Source organism: Triturus cristatus, chromosome 9, assembly GCF_964204655.1.
Source record: "Triturus cristatus chromosome 9, aTriCri1.1, whole genome shotgun sequence".
Taxonomy (NCBI): Eukaryota; Metazoa; Chordata; class Amphibia; order Caudata; family Salamandridae; genus Triturus; species Triturus cristatus.
In genome coordinates, this window is record NC_140592.1 from 359,999,074 (window position 1) to 360,012,687 (window position 13,614).

The window sequence follows — 13,614 nt, forward strand, 5'->3', positions numbered from 1 at the left end:
ATTGGTGAGCTGCAAGAGAGGAAGAACTCTGCGCTGCTACGGAGATTGTTCGGAACTCCACGCTCTACGCTGAGTGGGAAAAACTCTGCAAGCTCTGCAAGTTGAGTGGAGTTTACCGCACACGCCTACTGTTGACTTAGAATTACTATAACCTGAAAAAATAAATTAAACATGTGAGGGTGACTGCAAAATAAAAAAAAGATACAGATTGAAAAGAAAAATGCATTGGCTACGCAAAGCATTGATGTATCAGTCTTGACACTGAAGTGAACTGTTTTTTAGCCATATGTGAGCGTTGGGATAAAGTAAAAATACTGTGGATCACAGTGCAAGAGAGCCAATAGCAGAAATGGGCTGACTCATTGCACAGGTTTGTACACTGTGGTGGAGGTAAATGGCAGCTGAAGAGAACAGTAAAAGAGATTGACACAAAACCCCCCTATATATATACATTTGTATGATTTTTTGATGTATGAATATTTTTGATTCCATGAGGCTTGCAAAACAGGCCAAGCTGTCTCTAAATTAGACTTTAAAGTGGTAAATGAAGGTACGCTGACAATATGTGCAATGTTTGGCTTGTAATATTTAATGCAAAGTAAACTTAGATTTTGGTCTATAAATTAACGTTACTCCTGATTGATATAATTCTGTAAAGTGCATTGTTAATTAGCTGAGCAATGCTCCCTGTATAGTACATCCATGAATGGAAAGCACAAAAGCATGAAGACATTCCACTATCCATCAAATGACATCACAAAAAGTTACAGATTGAGACATGGTCCCTACCTCCATTTCCAGCCTTAGCGCCACCCAGATTGATGCCATCTACCAGTCCATGCCCATTTCTTGTTTTTAATAATATTTTTATTTTTCATTTTGATGCACAAACTAAAGAAGGATTTACAGTCACGTGCAACATACACCATTATGCACATAGATCTGGTATACACAATGTCACAATGAGTTTAAGGGTGAAAATCTTAAGACATACTTTCATGCAGTAGGTAGAAAACAGTACACAGTATTCATGGCAAAACATTTCTTATACCTCAGTATTCTGACTGGCGTTCATGCCAGACATAGCACCCGGTCCTCCTTCTGTGGACTCCAGCCCATAGTAGGCTCCCCACCACCTCCAAGGCTTATCAAAAGTACTGGGACAGCTTCTGCTATGATATGGGACCTTCTCTGCTGCCATACAGAGTTCCATCCCTTGTCTTCATTCTTGTGCACAATGTCCCTCTGGCCATCCCCATTATTTAGCTACATCTCCTTTGGCCACCACTTAGCCCAGGGCACTAAAAAAAACGTTTACAGCAAGAAATATAAACATCATTTGGAATCCCTAATAAAACAAATTGTGGTTCGAGCTGAAGTGTCATCTCAAGAATGCTTGAGGGTTCCTGGATGATTGCTTTCCAGTTGGTTTGTGTATGGGTGCACTCCCAAAGTGTGTGCATAAAGGACCCTATGGCTTCCACACAGCACAGGGGTAGGTGGGTGCTCTCCCAATGGTATACAGCCAGAAGTGGTCCCTATGAAGAATTTTGAATTGTATCAGGCATAGGCTTAGCTTGATGGTAACCTGACTGGGGTGCACCTATGCTGCCTCCCAATCTATGTCTTCAAATTCAGCCACATCTCTCTGCCAACTCTCCCGCGGCAGGCCCGTTGTATCTGGCATATTATTATTGATTGTTCTATATGTGGTGTAGACGGTGCCCCTTTCCGGTTCATTCATTAAGATTCAGCCCTCAAGGGGGTCATATTCAGCTATCTCAGTCCTTACCAGCCCAACAGGCATGTGTGAACTGGGCATACTTTAGGAATTGGGTTGGGTGTAGTTGGTATTCCCTTTGTACCGAGTAGAAGGGCATAAGGTCCCCATTCTCGAGAATATCAACCACCTTGGAGATACCTATAGTGAGTGTCCCATGCCCCAAATCCCCGCAGTTTTGCAACCTCTCGCAGCCATGTCCCTTTCCAAATGGGTGTTTCGCTGGTGACCTTGTGAGCCCAACCAAGTATCCTTGTGGCCCTGTCCCAAACTGTCAGTGCAAACTGTGTAGCCGGTGGTAGCATATAGAATCCTCCTCCTATGTAGGTTTGTTCTACATTCTAGCAGGGTATGGTCAAGCCTGAATGTCGGGTGTTCCTGTGGGACACAAATCCTATTATTAAAGTTCATCAGATATGCCGCCCAGTAGTAACCTTCAGTGTCCGGAAGCACAAACCCACCATTTTATTGGGGACCCTGTAGTGTTTGAGCTATATTCTTGGGTGCCCCGATCCCAAAGCAGGGTCCTCAAGCCCCATTAATTTTAGTAAATACTGCCTGGGAAATTGGGTAAAATGTTTTCTGGAGCAAATACGGGAGTTCGGGGAGAGTGATAATGGTAATATGGCTGCCTGCCCCATCAGGGAGAGAGGTAGGTTCCCTACACCTTACGACATCGGCCTGAAAGTCTGACAACACCATGCCTACATTACGACCAAAGCAGTGCTCTTTTACAAAGATCCCAAGGTATTTAAAGCCATCTTCAGCCTCCTAAAGCCCTTGCGGTAAAGGTAGTGTCTTCTGCATGCCCTGCAGAGTATAAAGCACTGACTTGTCCAGTTTATCTTGTAGCCCAAGTGGGCTAAGTACTCCCTTAGTAGTTAAAAGAGTACTGGAATAGTGTCCACCGTATCTGTGATGTATAGAAGTATATCTTCAGGGTATTACAATATTTTTTCTTCTATTCCATCATCATCTGCGGATCTGAACCCACCAACTCCGTGATGTATTGTCAACATGCATGCCAGAGACTCTACCGTATGGGCAAACACAAGCGGGGACAACGGACATCCCTGCCTGGTTCCTCAACCTATCAGTAATTCGGTGGACATCTTTCCATGGACCCTAACCCTTGCAACAGGTTTTCGGTAGAACACCACCACCCACTTTTTGAATTTGTGGCCACAGCCAAATTTCAGTAGCGTCTATTCAAGAAAGAGCCAGTGAACATGGTCAAATGCCTTTTTGGCGTCTAGGGAGAGGAAGACATGCAGGGTCGTAAGGGTCTGCACTGTGCAGATACAATAATGCTTGTGCCTCAGTTTAAGGGGCGTTGATCTGCCGGGCATGAAGCTGAACTGAACTCAATGTATTAAGGGGGTAATGACCTATAATAATCGAGTAGCAATGCTAGTGGCCAGTAGTTTTGTCTCAACATTAAGCAATGAGACCTATTCCTTAGTTTCCTTTCTTTGGAAGGTAGTATAATGGTGGCTCTCCAAAGATCCGGGGAAGGTATTCCTGAATCCCCAACTTCTTCGAACAGGTTTAGTAAGTGGGGCCCGAGTAAGTCCACGTGCCACTTGTAAAACTTGTCAGGGATGCCATTGGGCCTCAGAGTTTTCCCCAGCCTCAGTTTTACTATAGCAGCCTGTATATTGCTCATTTTTAGGCCTTCTTCCAGGAATTCTCGCACTTCTGCATCCAACATCGGGCTGGGGATTGTGGCCAAATACACAGGTATAGCATCTGAATTATGACGTGTCTGGCCTTATAAAAATTCTCATAATAACGAGCAAACTCGCCAACAATGGGAGCATCAGTGTTGTGAGTAACCCCTGTTGACTGAGAATACTATGTACCCAGCGAGCTTGCTGTTTCCGCCTGCTTAGCCAAGCCATGAGTCTGTCTCCTAGAGATGGTGTAGCATGGTCATCATCTACAGTTTGGCTCCTTCCTGTGCCAAATCCCTATACTCAGCTTGGAGGGTTGCAATCTGCCTGAGAATCAGGGGATCAGTCTCCACTCCTGGTGACCCTTCTAATGGCAGGAAATGGTTTTCCATGTCCTCCAGCTCCACCGCCTTCCTTCTCTTTTTCTGGGCGATAAAAATATATGCCCGGTTTGGGGCACAGTCTTAATGCTTCCCATAACACAGTCTTAGACACCACTGACTCTTCTTTTTCAGTTAAGTATAGTTCAATGTCTACTCAGAGTCCCCACGCTACCTCCCGATGTTTCAAGTCCCAGGCATTCAACTTCCACTCTGTTGCCCACTTGTCTATGAAGCCTCCCACTTGGACTAGTAGGGGCAAGTGGCCGGATAACCCTCTTGCCAAATAGTGTCCTTGTCTAATTTCTCCTTCACCCCGGGGTACAAACACATTGTCCAGCCTTTAGTAGACTAAGTGGGCCCCTGCAAAATAGGATTACTTCCTGTCATCTGGATGTAGGTGTCACCATAAGTCAACCGGGCCCACCCTATAAGTGAACTGAGCCAACGCAGTCACCTAGGCGAGGGCTGTCTGTATCCCAAAGCAGTCAAGACTTGTGGCCATTACGTCATTAAAGTCTCCACCTACAACATGCAATGTGGAGGTAGAATCTAAAAGAATAGCAGTTATTTTGGCCACAGTGGGTACTTGAAGTCTTGGAGGGGAGTATATACTCAATAGAGTCATCTCGGTCCATCCCCAGTGGCCCTGTACTCTCACATATCTGCTATGGGAATCCACCCAGGTTTCTGTTACCCTAAAAGGGAGAATTTTCCTCACCAGTATGGCTACCCCCTTAGCCCCTCTAGTAAATCCTGCATGTGCAAGAGTGATATAGGCCACCTTTCCCAAAAATCTGCAGTTCATCACCGGCATGTGGGTCTCCTGAAGGAGCACTATATCAGGTTATATTCACTTAATGTACTGCACCACCAGGTTCCTCTTGATATTATTTCAGAGGCTGCTGATGTTCCAAGTCAATATCTTTAGGGCTGGGTCTTTTGTTGGTCTGGACTTTTCCATCGGGTTGGATGCCATATCTGCGCCTCGGCATGTTTGTTTGTTTGCCTGTTAACTTGAGATTGTGACAATGTAGCCTCAAAATCAACAAAATCAATGACAATAAAATACAACCTTTCCCCTCAACCCCAGCTGTCTCCCCACTTTACCCCCCAATGTCTTTCCCAGCATTGAACCATGGCATCTGAACCAACCCATGCATGAAGAGAGTATGAGAGGTCTGTAGACCACCATCCATCATGTTACTGACAACCCCAAACAGTGATAACAACAACAAACAAGTTAAAAGCAAAGAAAAAACAAGAGACAAAATACAAACACACTCCCAGAAACCTCTGAGAATTATTTGGCGGGGGTAATGAAAGTCTAGTAATTTCCTCCAGCTCCAGTTTGGCCAGGTGCGCAACACCCATTGGGCTCAAAGGGCTTCAGCCCCCAACCCCCTTCATGTGTGTCAGCTTCCCGGGCACACACACAGCCGCACCCGAGTACTTCACAGGTCTTTAAAAGACCATTTACTTGCTAACGAGGCTTTGTTGTGTTTTTACCCCGTCTTAGAGCCCCTGCATCTCCACTCTGCATATTGCTGGAAAAATCAGCCCCCCCCTCCCCCCCCGAAATTTTTTTGTCCCCCCCCCTGAAATTTGGCTCTAGTTGCGCCTATGAGTTTGGCTCATTATCACGTTTCAGCTGCCATGTCCATCCTGCTCTGTATTCCCACCTCTCACTGGGGAGGCTCAACCCAGGAGTCGATGCAAGGTCTCTCTTTGACACAACGGGAGTTGAGCAGTCCTGTTTTAAGTCATATTTTGCCCTTCTGGGGACCAGGTTTAGCCTGCATTCGGTGTCAGAGGAGACTACCATTTTCCCGTCTTTTCTAAGAATAGTCTTCTTCTCCCCGATCTGCAAACCTTGGGCCACGCCCCTCTCCCCATAAGATGCACTTCTTTCGGAGCCTCCCTCTGCAACTGTCCTCTGGGGTGGGTGCTCCTCCATCCAGGTCCACGCCTCCTTGGGCGTATAAAAGAAGAGTCCCTTGCCTTCTAAGAGAACCTTAACTTTCGTTTAGAGCAAAGTTGCATATGAAGGGCTCGCTGCTTAGTTTTTACTGAGTCAAATGTACACCTCTGTTTTTGTACCTGGGGGAAGAAAGATGAGGTGCTACCAGGCCAGCTGCTGCCTTTTCACCAATTTGTCTGGACAGGGATGGACGACCCCTGGCCCTGTTTGCCTGGCCCAACTAGTTGGTGTTCCCAATTAGGCAGCTCTTCCTATCGCCGTTTCAGTCGCCACTTCATAGAAGGAGGACAGCCCCTGGTAACACCTTTTTTCACTCACGCACCGCAGGCCTAACGGCATGGGGGGGGCGTTGAGCAGTGCATCCGCAGTCGATGTCAGCCATGCCCATTGCCAGCGGCAGCCGATCGCTCCGGAGCACCACTCACCTTCCGGGCCTCTGTGGCCCCTGTTCTCCCACCGCTGTCACTTCCCTTCCTGCTGCTCAGACTGATTCTGTTTTTTGGGCACCAAGTCCATTGGCTAGGGCAATGGAGAGGGCGTGTGGCTCTAGCCGCCTGTGGTCATGAACACGTTGACTGCTACGAATGTCTTACTGTGACCCTGCGGTGAATGGTAACAACTTCACCGCCCGGCTGCTGCCATTTTCTCGTTTGCTGGTGGCTGCTTCCCTTGCGGTTTCTGCAACTCCTAGGGAGCAACAGTGGAATTACAGCACCCTTTTTTGAAGCCCCAGGGGGCTCAGATGTACGGTTGGATGGCCGGTGCATAGCAGGATGTGCCCAGGATCATTTTCAAGCCGCTGGTTTTCACCGGAGATGCTGGTAGTCGGCCATTTTGCTGAATATGCCCCTCAGTCCCTACCCATTTCTGACAATTCATCATTTTATCCTGCCAGATAATCTGCCTTGCCTCAGCCACCACCATTCTGTAGAGTCCACATTCCGCCCCAATCATGCTATTTTAGGGAGTCTGGAAACCGTTCAATTGCATGCCCTACCACTGACTGTAGCATTGTGGAAGATTCTATGATTTGTTTCTGGGTGGGGGAGGAGTCTGTGCCTTGATAAGTAGATACTTCAAGGAAACATATATAATGGTGAGGTTGGAACCCTGAAGAAACCTGTTGCAACGCAGAAAGGGGATGAGAGGCACTGATATGAGTACAAAAACACTGCAATGCTATAATGTTCATGGTTGTCTTATAACAACTTGAGCTAATGCTGTACATTTGGCTCAGAAATTAACATTTTATTTCCAAGTTGTTTTACTTTTATTCCCTTCACAGTTTTATTACTAATACCATTTAAATATCGTTAGATCTTACACTTTCTGGTGTAGTTTTCCCTGTCGTTTTGCTTCTGACCTCCTATTTTTGACTTTGTGCTGAACTTCGTTTTTGCTGGCCTTAGGACTTTGGGCAATTTACCACTGCTGTCCAGTGCTAAATTGCATGTGCTCTGTGTCTAAAAGGTGATGGCATATGGTTTCTCCATGATTGGCATATTTGATTACTAATAAGTCCCTACTACAGTGCACTGTGTGTTCTCAGGGTGTATAAATCAAATGATACTACTGCAGCACTGATTGTGCCTCAGGCTTAGTAGCCCATCAGACCTGTCTCAGTCCTGCCACTGCAGAGCCTGTGTGTGCAGTTTGAAACTGCTTTGACGCCCTGGCAAATTCATACACTTGCCAGGCCCAAACCTTCCCTTTTATTACATGTAAAGCACTCCTATGGTAGGCTCTAAGTAGACCTCTGGGCATGGTGCAGTGTATTTAAAAGGTCGAACATGTACTTGTGAGTTTTGCATGTCCTGGTAGTGAAAAACTGCTACATTAATCTTTCATTACAGCAAGGCCTATCTCTATCCCTCCCATGGGTTATCTTTGGAGTTTGGTGTCTCTGAAACTCACAATTTAAAAACACCCATTTTGGTGAAGTTGGTTTTTAAGTTACAAGTCTGAAAATGCCACTTTTAGAAAATGAGGTACAGGGTCAGACTGATTTGCATATGGCCATGTCTGAACTGGGGTGGCGGAGTGACCTAAAGAATGATGATGGATTTAACCCAGATCAGTTGACCGGGGGTGAGTGCTTGCAATGTTCAACACTTCGTCCATCATCCCCTTTGGTTTTACTTTTAGAAAGTTGGCATGTTCTTACTTTAGCCATTCTGTGCCTCTGCCTGTTCCTAGAATACACATCTGGGTTGGATGACAGCTGGGCTTTGTGAATTCACTCTAGACAGTCACACACAAAGGGAGCTGAAGTGTACCCTGCATATCCTGATGGCCCATCACCAGACTGATGGGTCTTCCTGAGCTAGAGTGGTGGGAAGAGTTGACACTTGCACTTGAAAAGGGCTATGCCTGTCTCCAAACAAAGAGCTGCATACCCCCCCCCCCAGCATTGTTGATGTTGTGTAAAGGTCTAGCTCTTCCTACTTGTAATATGCAATACCCTTTTAGTTGTGGGTAGGTCGTCACTCAAGGTTTGATCTTTCTTTGCCTCCATAGAAAATTTGTAGAAAAGAATAAGTGCATCCTCCCTCTTGTGTAATATATCCATTAATGCCTTTGTCGTGGGTATTCCACAATGTAAATAAATCCAAGAGAAGATTGTTATACGTTTTTGCAATTGAGAATTTTATTCTCAAAAAGAAATTGCTTCAGTTCATCATTGTTGGAGTGTTTAACATGAGAAACAATTGCCGAAACAATCCAAGTCAGCTGACACGTGTTTCATCCTCTTATGGCCCATTCATCTGGGGCTTTTTCAAGGCTCGTAAATGCTATAAAATTCAGTCATCTTGGTTTCTTTTTTTATATATTCCTTTTTTGGCTATTCCACAATAATCAATTGTAGTGGTAGACTTGGCTGAATCCCTGAAATGTATGAACACCGGCATATCCCCTGTAGTGTGTCTGGAGCCAGGGCCAGGAAGGGCATGGTCTTGTGTACAACAAAGACCTTTCTTTGAAGTCTCCCTACATTAAAGGCTAAAATGGGTATGAATACTGGACCTCTGACACCACTTAGAACACTTCTGGACTGAGGACATTCTGCCAGGAAGAAGAGCTGTTGTGCTGCTAGGAGGGACTGCCACTTTGCTGCTTGCTTTGCTGTGTTGGCATGCTACCGCTGCTTCTTGTCTGGAAGTCAGAGGACTGGACTTTGCTCTCTGCATCCTGCTTTCTAAAGTTTCTCCAAGGGCTTGACTGAGCTTGCCTCCTGTTGTTGAAGTCTCAGTAACATCAAAGACTTCACCTGCATCTTGCTACCAGCACCTGGGCTCCTCTGCTGTGAGTTCCGACCTGCCAAGTGGTGCGAAACCCAGTCCTGGGCCCTTGGAGGTGGATTTAGTGCTGCAATCAAGAAATCGTCGCATCTACCCAAAGCATCAGTTCACAACCGCTGCATCGCTGCTGCCTGCAACGAAGCTGTGAACACAGCTCGCTGAGTACGTGACACAACAACCTAAACTTCAACGCAGCCCGGACTTTGCCACATAGCCTCTGAAGAACTGCCTCAGAGTGAGTCTCGACAATGCGTCACTGACGTCCGTGGCCAACATCTCGACTCCGACTCATCCGGCCCTGCACAAATCTCGATCGACGCATCGCCTTTGGTCGAGTCACGACCATTCGCGTTGAGAAAGCTGCCACTGAAGTAGAAAATCTACTCGAGCGGCAGCAAAAAAGCAGCGTCCTCTGGTGCACCGCATAGTGCCATTCGCGCTCAAGCTCCCAGTGCTACAAATCAGCATGAAGTGCCATATTTCACCAGCTCCTGGAACTCTGCTGAATCTTGCAGAGTTTTATGTAACTCGGCGGAATTCCACGGAGTGAAATTCACCAAGTTCTGCTCAACCCTTACAAAAAAATTAAAAATGATTGTGTCCTTGTGTAATGTAACTGGTGATCATGTAAAGCGCTTCAATACCTGTGGGTCCAGTTTGCGCCATATGAAACTGCAAAAAATGTAAAGTTGAGGATTCAAAAGTGTATGTTTTTTTTTGTTCTAAACAAGAGGTTTAATTTTACACCTGTAAGTCAAAATGGGCTGTTTTTATTAGACAGAGCTAAATACATGATCTTCAAGACATTCTACATTGGTTTGCCCTCAAAGGGCCAATTACCTCAGGGACAAAGTCAAATCACGCACTCTGCATGGGGCCTGTGATGCAATCTGCTCATATATTGTAGTTTTTTAGAAAGCAACATAGGCCATTTGTTACAAAGTGTCCTGGGGGCACCATAGATTTGCTAAACATGCTTCAGGGTTATCTCAAGAGGGTGTACCCCCATTTGCAAGGAGGCATCGCCCCATGTAGGTGCGGGAATCATTAACATTTCCATTGACCTATATAACAGATGAAGGAGCAGAGGCAAAGTGTCCACTAGCAGGCCCACTCGCCAGGCGCCACATAAATGTGGGGTTCAGTCGGTTCATTGCTGCGGGGCGCCCACTAAAAGGTGGCACAGAGGTCCCAAAGACTTCCAAGACCTCTTCCAGTACTCACTCACTGCACCCTCCTGCATGGGGAATCCCTTAAACAGTGAAGCTGGGTCACTGTGTGCAGGGAAAGGTGGACCAGCGACTTACATGTTGGCCTTTCAGTAATGCGTAGTTTACTGTGCAGGCTGGAGTTCATGCCTGTACTGTAAGCAGTGCATTTTCTGTGTTAGGGCACACTGTTCCAGTCTGCTACCTGTGCACACAGTTAAGGGTGCACCATGCTGCAGAGAGGGGCAGTATGCTCTCTCTGTAATGTGGCCACAGAGATATTGGGATCATTTAAGTGCAGCCTATCTCAATAATAGTTAGAAGAATCCTGGAGCAGCTGAAGATACTGTGCTTGCTAGCTCTTTGCTATTCTTGGCACTACCCATCCTACCATGTCTCAGTAGCCATGAAGGCAGCAGTAGACAGAGAGGAGTTGTCCTAACGGCTAGGGTGGTCGACCTCAAATCTGGGGAACCGGGACCGAGTCTCAGCAAGATCCTGTGATTCTGGGCAAATCATTTATTCTCCCCGTGCCTTACAAAAAAATTAATGTGCCCTCACGTAACGCAACTGGTGCTCGTGTAAAGCGCTCTGATACCCGGTACCCTCAGGTCAAGTTCATGCTATATAAAACTCTGTAAAACAAAAAAAAAGAATATAAATGAGCTTTATTGGAGCCCTGTGTATATTCTTTGCTAGCCCTGTCCCTAACCCCACAGCAGCAACTACCCTGCAACAATGGAGTAAAAGCAATGCTTTAAATGGGCCGGTACTGTCCGGTACAAGTACCGGCACTTTTTTATTTTGAGCGGGAGAGTACCGGCACTTCTCAAGAGAAAGGCTATACTTTTAATTGGAGAGTACCGGCACTTTTCAGAAACAAGCAGGTACTCTGGTACAGAGTACCTGCACCTCTATTTTTCCATTTCAAGCACTGAATAAAAGGGTTTAGGTGCTAGGGCGATGCCTCTGATATTATTTGACGTGAAAGTGTCCATCACAATTATGTCACTCCCTCCTTTTTTGGTGAATCACCGATCAACCTCTGCTCTCTTCCACACTGCTTCTCATTTCAAGGTCCCTGAACCTGTATCCCGGTGTGGGGGAGTTACCGCTCATGGCAACTACAAGTAGAATGTGTTTAACTAACCTCATTTCACTAGGTTCAAAACCATGCATGGGCTGTAGGCAAAGGTTTAACCACAGCCCAATCCTGCATCACTGTGGGCCACAGATGAAACACCCCCAGAATGTTGTTGCCCGCGGCGGCTGCCAACTACTTGAAGTGGTGAGGCTGGCAAATGGGTAGGTGCATGCTTGCAATAAACATTGACTAAATTGGCAGTATACATTACATTATCGTTTTAAAGTTAAAATGTTTAACTTTAAAATGTTAATGTAATGGATGTTGGCAATTTAGTGTACATTACATAAACTAAAAGTAAAACTAAACTCACTTACCTTGCCGCACATCCTCGCTCCAGTCCTGGTGTTCTTCTCTTGTCCAATGCGGGCACCAGCCAACTCCCTTAACTAGTCCAGATGCTTATCTCACACTGGTAACCAGCATGAGAGAAGTGTCAGGATTGGATGGAACGGGCTCTCTCAGCGCTCACAAAGGCACCGGAAGCCTGGGCTTGCTTTCCACACATCTGTCTAAGACAGCTGCGTTGGAGAGGTGTAAAGTAAAAACATTGGGAGATTCTTTGGAATTCCGTATATGGGTGGAATTTGGCAGGTCGCGCTGCTGGAGCTGTTTCGTTCTGTAAAATCAATGCAAATGGCACCATGCAGCACGCCAGAGGGTGCTGCTTCTTTCTGCCACTGAAGTAGATATTCAACTCGAGTAGCAGCTTTCTCAACACGAACGTTCACGACCTGCCATGACCGCCCGTGTTAAGAAATCTCGCTGGGGGGCATTTTAGTGTCAGAAAATCCCGCGAGGGGATGCAAATTCGCACTCAGGGCAAAACTCCGTCAGCTGGCCAGAATTTTTCGCCCACCCCTAGTTCAAAATGCGCTTGATGGGCTGGCCGTTGCAAGACAGCCGGCCAAAGTGACATGTACACTTTAAGCTTAAGTGCCCAGCCCTCGACTGCCCTCTATTGCTGCCACTCAGCAGCAATGGCCCCTCTGACACTTGGCTCAGGATGGAGGTGTGAAAAATGAAATGGTAATTAACTTTATTACCATTTTATTTTTCATCTCTGAGGTATTTTATTTAGTGGGGTGACGCTTCTCCACCCTAAAGGAGGAGCCGCTCTGGTGTGCTGCCCTGCTCAATGCTGTATTGTGATAGATTTAGAATGTAAGAATGTTAGCATTGGAATGCTGATGAATAGACACATCCCAGCAGTTGGATGTTTGTCTTGCCAGGGTTGGTCGCATGATTTTACTGAAGAAATAAAGTCAGGGAAATCAGTTACAAAGAAGGTGTGCTCAATTCACTTTTCCCTCTTTTTTATCTGAATCCTGACATGTAGCACTCCGAGCTGCTCAAAACCAGTGCTTGATTTGTAAAACAAGAAGTGCCAGGGTCCTGGTCAGGAGGTCACAGCAGCTTGCACCATCCATTGCCACTGCCAGTGCTGCCAATGACAGTACCAACACAACTACTAACCATCACACTTCTACAAGTGTGACAAATCAGACTATTCCAGGCCTGAAACGCTGTAAGAAAGGCTTGTGAGGCAGATAATAGTTGTTTTTTGTTTATATTGGATTAATAAACAATGGTTGTTCTGCTCTTCTCTAAATTACACAAACAGCGCCTCCATGTGGCAGTTGTCATAAGTGCCGGTGTTGACAATTAAGCGCCGGTGGCGAGCACTGGAAGTCACCAGCTCAAATTAAGCACTGTTCAAAGCGAGTGGTAAATGGGCAGCCGAGGTCCGTGCAGGTAAAAGCGGTGGGGCGGTGGAGTTGGGTAAGGGGAGATTTCGAGGGACAATGCTGAGGGAAAATTATTTATTTAATTTTCCCTCTGCAGCGTCCCTCGAAATCCCCCCATGCCGGGTAAGGCGGGATTTCAAGGGATGATGCAGAGGGAAAATTAATAATTTATTTAAGTTTCCCTCTGCATCATCCCTCAAAATCCCCCCTTACTCGCCCCCGCCACTTTTACCTGCACGGACTGCGGCTGTAAATGGCAGCCGTAAAGGTGCTTGATGTGGCAGAGAAAAGGCACAGAGATGGAAAAAAACCCCATCTTTCAGGGGTCCACCTGTTATTCCTCATTCTGGGGAAAAGAGCTGGCCCAGTGTTTGGAGCCAGGATATTTGCCAGAATCAGAG